The following is a 13,173-nucleotide window of genomic DNA, read 5'->3' on the forward strand; positions in this document are numbered from 1 at the left end:
CTGCCAATGGCCAAGGCTTACCACTCCTTACTTTTCTAGCTTAAGTTTATATTCCTATTAAAGTTAATCTCCCCAAGAAGGGTAATAGGCACTTATTCCTCAAGTGATGAAAATAGATAGAATGAAAGATAATAGCTATGGGTCCTGAAAGGTTAAGGATGGAAACCTCAGAGGAGCTGGGGGATAAGCATGAAGGCTGAAGACCCTGAAGCCTATTTCTTCTAAGCATGAAATTAAGGAAAAAGAATTGAGTAGATGTGTGACAAGCAAGGCCATTTAAAGGGTAATTGTAAAGCTTTGAATTATCACAATTTTTAAGAGACTTCAAGACTTTCAAGACTGCATTTATTTGTCTCTAGAAGGTAGCCCTGGGCTGGCACTTTTCACTTTTCATACTTGGGGGAGCCTGAAACAGAGAAGAAAGTCCCTTATAAATGGCTAAATGATAATAACAGATAGTTCCCAAAAGAACTATATAAATTTTTTCATTAGTAATCAAAAATGTTTAAGTTTAAAGATATCATTTTTTTATCTATTAAAATTCTATCATTTTAATAGATCCCACTGTTAGCAAGGATATGGTGAACTCGGCACTCAGAACTGATGGTATTATAAGTTGGCCTCATGCAAGTCCTAGATTGTACCTACCTGTGACTCAGGACTTCCACTTCTAGGAATCTATCCTAAAAATAAATAAAAAAATTTTTTTAATATAGAAAGAGGTAAATACATCAGGCTATTTGCCATGTTGATTAGAACAAAAAACTGAAAACTTAAATGATCCCCAATTAGAAAACCCTTCCATTCAATTGATCATTAAAACTTGTGATAAAGACTACACAGTAACCTCAAACATGTCAATGGTAGAATAAGAAGAAATACAACACAGTGTTATATACCCTGTGATAATTTCTTAATTCAGTTGTGTAAGAAAAAAATTTGGAAGCATTTTAGTATATTTCCATCCATGGTTTTAGTAAGATGGTAAGATTACTTTGGGTCTTAATATTCTGAAATCTCAACCTGAAGAAAAAGCCAAACCCATGACTAAAAATAAAGCCACTCCAATCTTTCACTGTGGAAAATAAAGTACTACAGTCACATGCTTTAATTCAGGTTATAAAAAACACATTTACCTATTTCCTAGCCCACTCTCATTTATATTTCAAGGGTCAGTGTTTTTTAGAACAAAAGGCAGTAAAGAGTTTAACACTATTACACATATGCTCTGATTCCATCCTTCACTGACCCACTGGATATTGGTCAAGTTCCTTCTGTTTTCTAGTTTCCTGACATGTAAAATGGATATAATTATACATCACAAGGTGGTCATGAAAATTACAATGTTATTATGTATACACCACCAGGAATAGTGTCCAGCACAAAGTATCAATAATTTTTCTGTTCTTAATCAAGTCTTTCCACTATACATTAAGCTAACTTTTTGAGTTCAAATTTAGCTTTAAAAGTTTCATTTAATTTTTTTTAAACTTTTCACATACTTATAATGTGTTAAACCTAAGAGATAAGTTCATGTATTGCTAGGTTTACCCAGAGTTAAAAGATAATTTATTCCAATAGCCTACAGTCTAGTGTATTATAGATCATTGTCTTAGTTTGGATTTAAGTGTTAACTAGAAAATTCCAGGAATGTAGTATTTAAGTATCAGAATATGAAAACTTGCTAAAGATTATCAATATTGCCTTATTCTCACAGTTAATTAAAAAAAAAAATGCCTGTTGGCCTCATCTAAGCAGTTGAAGGTCTAGGAAGAGGGTGGTCTGAGGGACAAACCCAGCTTGCTGCTCAGCCCCTCTGATAAGGCAGGCGTGCTCCTGTTGTTGGTTGTATAGCTGCATGGTTTGACATATTATCCAATGTAACCTTCCCTCCACCCACTGAGCCAAGACTTGGGGGAGGAGCCAGGGACTGAGGTAGATAGATACCAACCAGAAGTCCACATTTAGCTTCATATTTCAGTTCCCAGCAACAACAGTCTGAAAAGCAAGGTTCTCATTTGAAAGAAGCTGACTTTGTTGAAAGGGAGAATAATAAACATGTGGGTTCTGGTGGGCCAGAGCTCAGATGGCAGCTCCGGTGGTCACAAAGCAGGGAGGAGGCAAGACATGATGTGGGAGAAGATTTCCTACAACCAAAAATGGAAATGAAAGTTGAAATAGCAGGAAGTAGTTATTTGGAGGGGATGGAACTTGTCTGTAGAAGCTGCCTGATTACTAATCCCTGGGAAGGGCCCCTGTACCACACCTTCCTGGGGAAGAGTTACATAAGGGAACAGAACCCAAGAAAGATAAAAAAGAATCTGAGGAAAGCCAGGATTTGTACCCACTTCTCAGAATGTAGCCTCTCACAGTTTAGTGACCACATGGCTGAAGGAATTTATAAGTATGTGCCTGAGGGAAGCTACATAGCCCATCTAGGAGTGGGAAAGCCAGGGAGACAAGAAGATGCCTGGGTTCTGAAGGCAGGCAGCCCAGTGAGCCTGGCCTAGAGAAGAGAAGCCATAGTGGGGCCATGGACATCCACAGATGTCAGCTCAACAAGACTGGGGGCCTAAGGATTAGCTGGGGAAATACACATGAGCATTCTCCTTCCAGCCTCCAGCCATAGCACACACACTCCTTGCTGTACCCAAAGGAGGACAAGAGGATCTCCTAGGGGAGACGGGGCAAAGAGTCCCACAGGGATTCTGAACATTAAACTGGTAACAGTATTTACTCAAAGAAGATAGACCTTAATGGGCTAAGAGAATCTTCCCACCATCTGAGTCATAAGGTCTTTACTAGGTTCTCAAAAACAAGTAGAATACAGTGTAGAAAGTAAAGTTATATTTCTTCCCATATAAATTGTGCTCACAATTGTCAGTCCTGCTTTGATGTGTGCAAATCCAGCCAGGACCCAGAGATCAGAACGCAGCATGGTCACCACAGCCCTGCCACCTCATAGAGTTGTACAGATGATCTTCCAGCAAATAAAGCTCCTTTATAATGAGCAGGGTTTTGGCCACCAAGCCCCACATGGTCTTTCTCTTCCCTTGGGGGCCTGGTCCAAATTGCATGAAGCAGGGAAACTCTGCTCCTAGGTTCTTCTCACCTCAGAGCACTGAGGCAGGTGCCCCACGCCCATCTTCCACACTAGCATTGCTGGAAGGACACATTCCTGGGAGGAAAGTCTTCCAAAAAAGGAGTGATCCAAAGAGGACCAGAAGAGTTCCCCCCAAAATAATCAAGCTATATTTATGGTTCCTTTACCCTCCCACTAGAAGATCTGCCTTTAAAATGATGTCTTTGGGGTCCATTTCATTGCTAACCCATTCTGGATAACTCAGAGGTTAGAAAAAGGGGAGACGGGAAAGGGCAGGAGGACACACTGACCTCCCTGAGGGGCAGGCTTATGTGGTCCTAGTACTTGATGGCTTCCTGCTAACCCAAAGAGCAGTCTGTCTTAAGGGAGGTCAGCAGCACATCAGAGGAATCCTGCCGCTAACTTTGAGAGACCTTTCCACTCAATTCTTACAACCCTCCTCTCTATCCATGTGGGACCAACGAGTTTGGGTCTTTTATAAAACTCCTATAAATTCCCTCCAGAAGTCCACTAGAATAAATCAAGATTTATTTCAATTAATTTAAATTTTTTTAGCATTTATTTATTTTTGAGAGACGGAGCATGAACAGGGGAGGGGTAGAGAGAGAGGAGACACAGAATCTGAGGCAGGTTCTGGGATCAGAGCTGTCAGCACAGAGCCTAACATGGGGCTCGAACCCATGAACTGCGAGATAATGACCTGAGCTGAAGTCAGACACTTAACTGACAGAGCACCCAGGCACCCCTTACTTCAACTAATTTAACTACCAAGCCCATCATATGAGAGAAATAAAAATTATTGGCTTTCTCAAATTATGTTCAGCTCACCAGGTAGACATATTGTCAAACATACCAAACCTCACACACATTCACAAAACCCACTTTTTGTTTGATTTTTCCGTGGGGACAGAAGATTGAGAGTTCCAACAAAAGAAATCTCCCTGTCTTATTTTCATGAAGAAATTCACCTTTCCTCTAACATTTTCTTCTCATCTTGGTCAGACTGGGACTCAAGAGTTTCCCTTGGGTGCTGCTTGGATCTCTTCCTGAGTAGCTGCATCCAGGGGAACCCTCCACTGGAGGTGGCATCACTCTGAGGTTAGATGAATCCTGATTGTATGCTCCAGACCTCACCTTTCCAAAGCTCCAGGGAAAAAAACCAACATCTATATCATCACAGCAACAATCCCTCAGCCCCCAGAATTTAGAAGACACAGTCACATCCTGAGCCAACACAACCACTAGAGCAGCCTCCACACTCAGAGTCCCAGCACTCTTGGTCCAGGGCTGCAAAGTTTAACACCCAAACTGGTGGTACAACAAGGTGTCTGGGGGCCGACAACCCAGCGAGCACCCACCACATCAAAAGGAAGTGCAAGTTTCTAAAATATTCTGCTGCTACGTTCATCAGAATATACCCCCTAGGCCTCAGTGAACACCAGGGCAGACATATGTGGTTCCCAGGGAAAAGCCTAGACCACCATACTGTGGTAGAATTTTTGCTATCACATAGAGCCAGTTCCTGGCAGAAATGTGAGAGGGAAGACAGGAGATAGTTGCTTCAAGGCCTTCCCAAGGTGCTAATGAATTCATCCCAGCTAGTTAGATCATTCCATTTCAGAGCTTAAAATGCTATTAGAAGAAATGCTCCCAGTGATTAATTTCCACACACGGATTACCACAATCTGCAGAGGGAGTAGTGGAAATCTACCATCCGCATAGTCTTCTTCCTCTCAGAAACTCTTCCAAGGAATACTCCCACACCAGGCCAAAATTTTAGAAGTGTGTGATGGCAGAACACCCAGGCCCCAGACCAGGCACTTATGTTCATCCACATATTCCTTTCCAGAGTCCCTCTGACCCCAGCACAATTGGCATCTCACTCCAACACAGAGGATGGCCTTTGTCCAGGGACACAGCCTCTGCAGGATCATAGGCAACTGTGAACAAAACTCAGAGCCTTGCGTGATAGGAAATGCTCAAACCATAAACACAGGTGTCAAACAAAAGAAATAAGCAATGGTGGGTCAGTAAACATCTTGCCACCCAGCAATGCTCAATCCCAAAACAGCAAAATCCTACACTTGAAAATCCAATCCTAAATGAGCCTTGCCAGGATCCTGACATTGATCCCTACTCCTACCAAGGCCAGATGCTGCAGCTTCACATGGCTCAGGGCCCTCTCCATTCGCACACATACTTGCTGATTCAGTCCCCAAGTGAACCTGCTCTGGCCCGAGAAGTTAATCTCCATGCCTGCCATCAGCAGATTCTTATGTACTTCATTTGGGATTTTTGCCTCTCAGGAATGTTGTTGATCTTGCACAGGCTGTTCTGACCCCATCCTCAAATCCCCAAAAATGCCCATCTCTGCCAGCACCAGGATTCCACTCCTCAGATCCTCTCCAAGGGCAGGAAGAAGGGTGCCATTCCTGCAAACTGAAGCTGGAGGAGGCCTGCGTCCCAAATCCTAAGCCCCTCTGTACATAAGCATTTCAGTCCAATGAGTCACATCATTGGACTATCCCCAGGTTTCTGGTTAGGGTGTCTGGCCAGGATCCTGAAACCCTATATACTCACTCCTTCATGTAAACTACACTGACCCCTTATGAGAAGTGTTTGGCAAATAAAGGTCAGGCTGAGCTTTGTTTCCCTGGTCCCTCTCACTTCATATTGGTTCCTGATTATAAAATGAAAGCGTTTATAAAGTTAGTAAAAGTGATGTTGAATAATTGCTCAAGCCACATGCAAATTAGGATCTCAGAGTTAAACCTATTAGCCAGGAAAAAAACTAGTCAGAAAGATAGTCACACAGTAGGCACTTAAAAGAGAAAAAAATCACTTCCCCCTTCCCATCCTGAACAATTCAGTCCTAATGCTGTTAGCTCACAGTGAGATGGGGGGAGGGACATGGTGGCCTTGAGTGAGCTATTGGAGACCCAGCAGGGTGAGGATGGCATCCACACATAGAGGTGGCCTAATACAGGACGTCAGAGACCAAGCAGATGAGGGGAATGGCCACACAGTGGGGAGGCTCAGTGCAAAGTGATGAAGTCCAATCAGCAGGAGAGGGGTCTTGGAAGGGCAGTGTGGTAAGGGGAGCCAGACCCAAGCCAGGCAAGGATGGTGCCCAGGCAGAGGGCAGCATAGCATGGGGAGAAGCAGCCCATGCCAAATCAGACAGGCATGAATATGTGCAGGTGACCTCACATGGTGACCCAGAGTCCAAGCAGGATGAGGAGACACCCATGTGTGGGGTGAGGGATGGCCTGAGTGGAATGTGAGAGCCAAGGAGAAGGTTCTTACGGAGGGGCAGCTAGTCATGGTGTTGTTATGGGCTGAATAATGTCCCTTCAAAATCCATATGTTGAAGTCCTAACCCCCTACCTCAGAATGTGACTGTATTTGGACATAGGGCCTTAAAAGGGGTGATTAAGTTAAAATGGAGGGTGGGCACCAGTTCAATATGAGTGGTGTCCTTATAAGAGAAAATTGGGGCACACACATGCAGAGGAAAGACCGTTTGCGAGCCAAGAAGAGAGGCCTCAGAAGAAATCAAACTTGCCAACACCTTGATCTTCGACTTCCAACCTCCAGAACTGCGAGAAATAAATTTACATTGTTTAAACCACTTACTCTGTATATTTTGTTACAGCAGCCCTAGCAAACTAATACAGGTGCTAAAGCCCAAAAGGGGTGAAGAGAAGAGCCAGGCATGGGGGAGACAGCACAGAGAGGAGAAATGAGTTACACACAGGGTGTCCTTGATGAAAGACTCATTCCAGGGCTAGGGGTGCGAAAGGACATGATGCTTGAGCTCAGAACATCTTCTGCCAGAAAGGAAATGATCAAAGAATGATAGTGACAGGTCAAGCGGAAAGTTAGCCCACTTGATGGGGCTTTCACTGGCCACAACGAGGAAAATTTGAATAACAAAATAAATAATGAAATACTAGGATATTATGATGATATAATAATTACTGAATTAAATAGAAAACCATTAAAATGAATATAGAAATAACCAAAAGGTTCTACAATAAGTCAATGGTTAAACTGTGGCACATCCATCCCATGGACTAATACTCAGCAATGAAGGGGGAGGGGTGTGAATAGACTTTTAATACAATGACTGGGATGATCTAAAGGGCACTGTGCTAAGTAAAAAGACCAAACTTTAAAGAATACACACTGAATGATTCCATATAGTATAGAACACTCCCCAAATGACAGAGACATGGAGAACAGATTACTGGTGGTCAGTGGGTAGAGAAAGTGGAGATGTGGGGGCAGTGGATGATAGCAGGCAGGAGAGCTTTATGGGGGTGGAACCGTGCTAGATCTTAACAGTAGTGGTGATTCCACAAATCTACACTTGTGATAAAATGACAGGGAACTAGACACACATAGTACCAATATCGATTTTGTTTTGATATTGTACTATAGTTTCAGGAGATGCAGTCATTGAGGGAAAGAAACCAAGTTAAGGGTACATGGGACTTCTCTGTACTATCTTTGTAACTTCCTGTGCATCTATAATTATTTCAAAATTAAAAGTTTCATAGATACAGAATGTTGGTGAAGAACAGGATATCAAGAGAGCTTCAGAGCACCTCCACACAAAATATGGATCACAAAGTAAAAAGGTTAACTTTACAGTAGAGAGGCCTGGAAGTTATTACATTAAGTGATGGAAGTGAATATCCTCAGTAACAGGACAAATCAAAATGTACCCCATTTAATAAGATGCAATGGGTAGACAACAGCATCACTTCCATGCCGTTCCCGCCAAAGATGTAGATCTGAATCTAATCAGGGGGAAAGAGACAAACTCAAATCAAGAAATATTCTGCAAAACAACTGGCCTGTAATCTTTCAGTGTGTCAAGGTCATAAAAATCATGAAAAGACCAACAAAATGTTCCAGACAGATGGAGGCTAAAGAGACATGACAATTAAATGCAACTCATGATTCTCAGCTGGTCCTTCTGCTAGAAAGGACATTCAGACTGTTGTGAAAACCTGAATGGAGCCTGAGGATTTTGTGGCAGTAACGCCACAACATTAACTTCCTGATTTTGATGGCTACACTGTGGTCATGTAAGGCAATGTCCTCGTTTATAGGAAATGCATACTAATTAAGGACGATGGGGCATCAGGTTGGCAACTTATTCTCAAATGGGTCAGGAAAAAAGTTATTTGTACTGTACTTGTGACCCTTCTATAAAGTGTTTCAGAATAAATGCTTTTATTTTAAAAATAAATGATTTAAATGTCAAAGAATGAGAAACCCTTCACAAAACTGATGAAATCCTAGAACATTTCTGCAAAAAAAAAAAAAAAAAAAAAAGTCACTCTTTACATTCAGGCCTGGAAAGTCGCACTTGGCAGAAGTTACATGCATATATAAAAATCTCAAAAACATGATTCCTTGTTTAGTCTAAGAATTAGCATGCTCTTTCAACTAGCAATTTAAACTGAGTTAACCAAAAGACTAAAATTTAAGTGTTTTGTTCCCTTTCCTAAAGAAAGTTGTTAGAACTTTTCTGTTTCTTAATAGAAAATGTTAGTCCCCGCTTTAAATCTGCTTACTATAAACAGCCTATTTCCAGGATCAATTATCCTTGGAAGACAAATACCTCCTTACATCCCTGCTGCTGGTGTTGCTAAGCATATGCCTACTGTGCTTTCTTTTAGGTTCCACTCCCAGCCCAGGCCCAAAAAGGAATGGCAGGAAGGTATAGCCAAGCAGCTCACCCCAAGAATGACATGGTGATACCTATCTGACAAGGATAGGTGAGGATTAAATGCAAGTAAGATTCTTGCCTTAATACCAAGTATATATTAAAACATTACTATTTTTTAATATTTTGAGTGTGTGTGTGCACGCACACACACACACACACGTGAAAGCAGGGGAGGGGTGTGTGTGGCAGGGAGAATCCCAAGCAGGCTCAGAGCTGTCAGCACAGAGCCCAATGTGGGGCTCAATCTCACAAATGGTGAGATCATGGCCTGAGCTGCAATCAAGAATCAGATGCTTGGCTGACTGAGCCACCCAGGCGTCCCAAAACTAACATTACTATTGTTAACAGATAGCCAGGTTCAAGGTTCAGCTCAGGTCAGATCTTCATCCTTACTTTTGTTCCCAGTCATTCCCAGTCGGCTCAGGTAGTAGCAACAGGAATTCAGTCTCCCAAAGGTTGACTGTCAAGGGAAGGTTTGGTTTATAGGTCAAGTGGCCAGAATATAAAAATCTAAAACTGAGCATGTACAAGAAGTAGAACCCTTACAGAACAGTAATCAAGTAAAAAAATGGCAGCCAAGGTCAGTCAGCAGAAAGCCCGGAAGACCCAAACCAGAGTAGAGCACTACTAAAGGCCAAGTGAGAAAACTCAGAACACTTGCTACAAACAGAATGCCTGTGGCTTATTGTTGATTACCCACCAATCAATACTGATTGCTCATGATGAGTCCAGCAGATTTAATAATGTATGTCCAAGTGAACACTGACATGCCAGGTATTGTGCTTGACACTTCCCTGACATGATGCCATTTGAGTCTTACAATTATCTCATGTACAAGGTAGTCCAATTATCATTCCCATTCCACAGATGGGAAAACTGAGGATGAGATTCAGCAGTTCACCTAAGGTTACAAAACTAGCATTTGAACCCCAGTGTTGGCTCTCTAGAACCTGCACTCAACTGCTATTTTAAACTGCCTCCCACCACCAACCAGCATTTGTGACTCCACAGCTCCCACTGCCCCTTATGTCACACTAAGCAACTTGTTACAGTACGCTTGGTTACAGTTCCTACAAGCTGTTCTTGTTTCTAGCAGTCATGTGGCAGGATGGACCAAGGGGTCTCATCAGAGTAACACAGTCACAGCAAGGGCTAAAAATGCCCACTTGTGGACTTGAAGAGGCAGACTGCTATTTCTATCCAGCAGCTTCATTAGTTTGGCAAAGTACCAGGAGCTATTAAATAAACTCTTATTTTTACTTAGAAAATGCCTTCCAATAAGGCCAATTCAAAAACAAAATGTGTATGTGCACACATGTGCATGCATGTCTGTGGTATCACCATTTATCCTTGTGTATGGCAAGCTACTTCTTTCTTTTTCTGGAGGCCTCACAGTCAGAGATATTTTTGATGAGTTATTTAGGGTCATAAAAGGTAAACTTCGGTCTGAAGTGGGTAATTCTGGAGGGGTTGCCTTCCCCTTGAGTTGCTTACCTATTAATTTGGAAACATAATAAATTTTCCAAACTAGCAAACTCCACCTTCCCATTAGGTACTTTCACAAAATGACCTTGTTTCAATCATCTTTCAGCATGTAAAATGCCACACACTTCAAGGAAAATATTTTGAGTTTTTGACATCTACGTGGCTATTTAAGAAAAAACACTTTACCAGACTCCTGGTTGGGGAGATAACTCCGGTCGTGGACATCATGCTCTGGCGACAAGTGTGTGCTGACTCACCACTGCCACCATCTGCCCAGGGCCTCTCCTCCTCGTTCTTCAAGCCCACAGTACAGCTGGCATGTTGGGTGATGTTTCTCGATAGATCTCTAGCCAATGATATAGGTGGTTCAGAAACATTGTTGCTATAGCTCTGGTGATCCAGATTTTGTCTCTAGAAACCATATGTAGTTGTCAAACAGTATGACAGTCAAGATTCTGAAGATTTAAATCAATATATTCCAAAATTTTAACCAATGAAGTTTCATTTAAGTGATAAGGGCCATTCTTAAGTTATCATGGATGGAGAGAAAATCATCACTCACGAGACTGTATTTGTTTTTCTATAACCTTAAGATGTTGTACAGTTGGCAACTGCATTAAAAATATTATCCCATGGAACAGATCCTGTATTTTGTAATGAATGTAGCACAAAACAAAGCCCTCCTGTTACACATGCAAGGAAAAACTAGGGCAGCCACCTGTTCATGTACAAATGCTATGACCATACAACAACTCAAGCATCTAATTGGTTCACAGGACAATCCATTCCCACCATTGCAGAATTTATCCCCTCAGGGGTCACCCAAGTAGGACTAGTGAGTGGACAAGGAAAAAAATGAAAAGAACCATTATATAAACTGGCTATTCCCAGCCTAATTTTTTAGAATGATAATGTTTCTCTACTCTCTAATATCGGTCCTTCTCTTCTGTCCCTAAACACAATCACATTGCTACTTACAAAAGACTTCAATTGATCTAACCACTTTTCTTCTTCCATCCTTTTGATCCTTCTTCCAGTCTCAGATTTCTAGGTTTAATGGACTTGAAATTTGCCATTATACTCTGCCTGGGACCCATTTTACTCTGAGGGCCACCTACACGCCCTCAACCCCCTAATAAGCAGACTTCCAGCCCACTCCTATCCTACACCTCACATTCTGGGCTTCTCCATAGTTTCTTGAACCACTTCCCACCCTCAGATTCCCAAGATTCTCCCCACCCAACTTTAGGACCAGTCTTGCTTCTCCACCTTCTTGCCACCTTCTCCTCTCTGATGGCTCCTCCTCCTTCCTGCCAATGGTGTCACTCATGACTCATTTCTAAGGCCTTTCTCTCTTCGTATCTTACCTCCTCTGATGACTAATTCACTTACAGGCCTTCAAGTCCTGCCTGACCATGCAACAAACCCATATAACTAGCCCACAGCTTCCATCACCTAATGGACAGTTGTGAGCTCTACACACTGACAATTGTGCTGACACTACGTGCTTCACAGTTTGCATAGCAGGTTCATTTATGTCATCCCACCAAATGGTTGAAAATCCCATGAGACTGGTATCCCCAACCATTGCTGAGCATTCCACCAGACTTGTCTTAGAGAGGGCCTCTCCAAGGGAAATGCCTCTTCCTTTCTGTGTCCTGTCTGATGGGAAACCACCACTATAGAGTGGATTTATGGAAGCCTCCTGTCACACCCTAGCTATCAAGGTTCTATTAAAGATGCAGCAGTTAGGAAGCAGGTACCCTGGACAGTGACAGGAGGCAAGTATATAATCAGAAACTTGGCTCCAAAGCTCACACAGATCTGGATTCAAACCCCAGTCCTGACATTTCTTAGCTATGTAGCCTTTACTTGTATTTTGATTTCCTGCTCTGTAAAACATGGATCATAAATAACTCCTAGGATTGTTACAAACTAACTGGAACATATAAATTGCCCAGCACATGGAAAGGGCTCAATAAATGGTGGACATTGTTCTAAATTCTTAAACCTTTACCTCCGAGTCTTTGGCTCCTTCCAAAACATCACTGAGAACTTGTATGTATTCAGTTGCACCTTTAAGGATATCAACCTTGCTAGGCTTCCTGCTTTGGGGAAGAAATGGCACAAGCGCCTTCAGTTTGGCAAAACCACGGTTGAGATTTTTTATCTGGAAAACAAAAAAGCACAGTGACACACAGAGAAGCTAATTTGTACAGATGCCCCCCCAAACCATAGATGAGGGTTGTGAGGGCTTGCTTTCACAGCTCATGTCTGGGTGGTGAACCTAAATAGGCATATGCCAGAGTCCCCACTCCACTGGCAGTGCAGTTGCTGGCAATGGAGGAAGGAGCGGCGTAAACTCAGCACTGTGGGTGGACGGGCTAGCAGGGGGGAAGGGGTCTGTGTTCTTGCTGAACCCTGTCCTCCTCCTCTTAGAGCATACCTGCTGCACTGTAATGTTCAGGCAGTTGGGTAGTGGCTAAAAACTCTAAGTCAATACACCAGGATTTAAAACCCAGCTCCACCACACACATACTAACTTTACAAGAACGTTAGGATACTTCATATTGCCACATTATGGTGTATCTGCTAAGTGGAAAATACCCACCTTGTAAACATCCTTGTGGTGATTAACATAATTATACATAAAACTCTTCTTCCTGAACTGGTGCATAGAAAGTCCTCCATAAGTGGTACTGATAATGAGTAAAATGTGCAAACACTGGTCTACTCAAGCACTGTGCCATCAACTCTTTAATCTCTTTCCCAGCCAAATCAGGTGTTAGTGTCTAGAGAGTCTGCATGTTGGCAAGACTTTAAAGGCAGAATAAGGCTAGCT

At 42.4% G+C, this 13,173-nt stretch overlaps 1 protein-coding gene across 1 annotated transcript in view; it reads right to left on the minus strand.

Moving 5' to 3' along the window:
• Positions 1 to 342: 342 nt before the first annotated feature.
• CLEC4F (C-type lectin domain family 4 member F) overlaps positions 343 to 13,173 on the minus strand; it is a 35,260-nt gene continuing 22,429 nt past the window's right edge. Inside the window, exons 5-8 of the transcript XR_007151268.1 lie at positions 12,349 to 12,501; positions 10,518 to 10,677; positions 649 to 683; positions 343 to 406 (exon numbers count right to left, since the gene is read on the minus strand). The gene's annotated coding sequence lies outside the window, so the exon portion shown is untranslated. The remainder of the gene's footprint in view (positions 407 to 648; positions 684 to 10,517; positions 10,678 to 12,348; positions 12,502 to 13,173) is intronic.

The sequence above is a fragment of the Prionailurus viverrinus genome, chromosome A3, assembly GCF_022837055.1.
Source record: "Prionailurus viverrinus isolate Anna chromosome A3, UM_Priviv_1.0, whole genome shotgun sequence".
Classification (NCBI taxonomy): domain Eukaryota; kingdom Metazoa; phylum Chordata; class Mammalia; order Carnivora; family Felidae; genus Prionailurus; species Prionailurus viverrinus.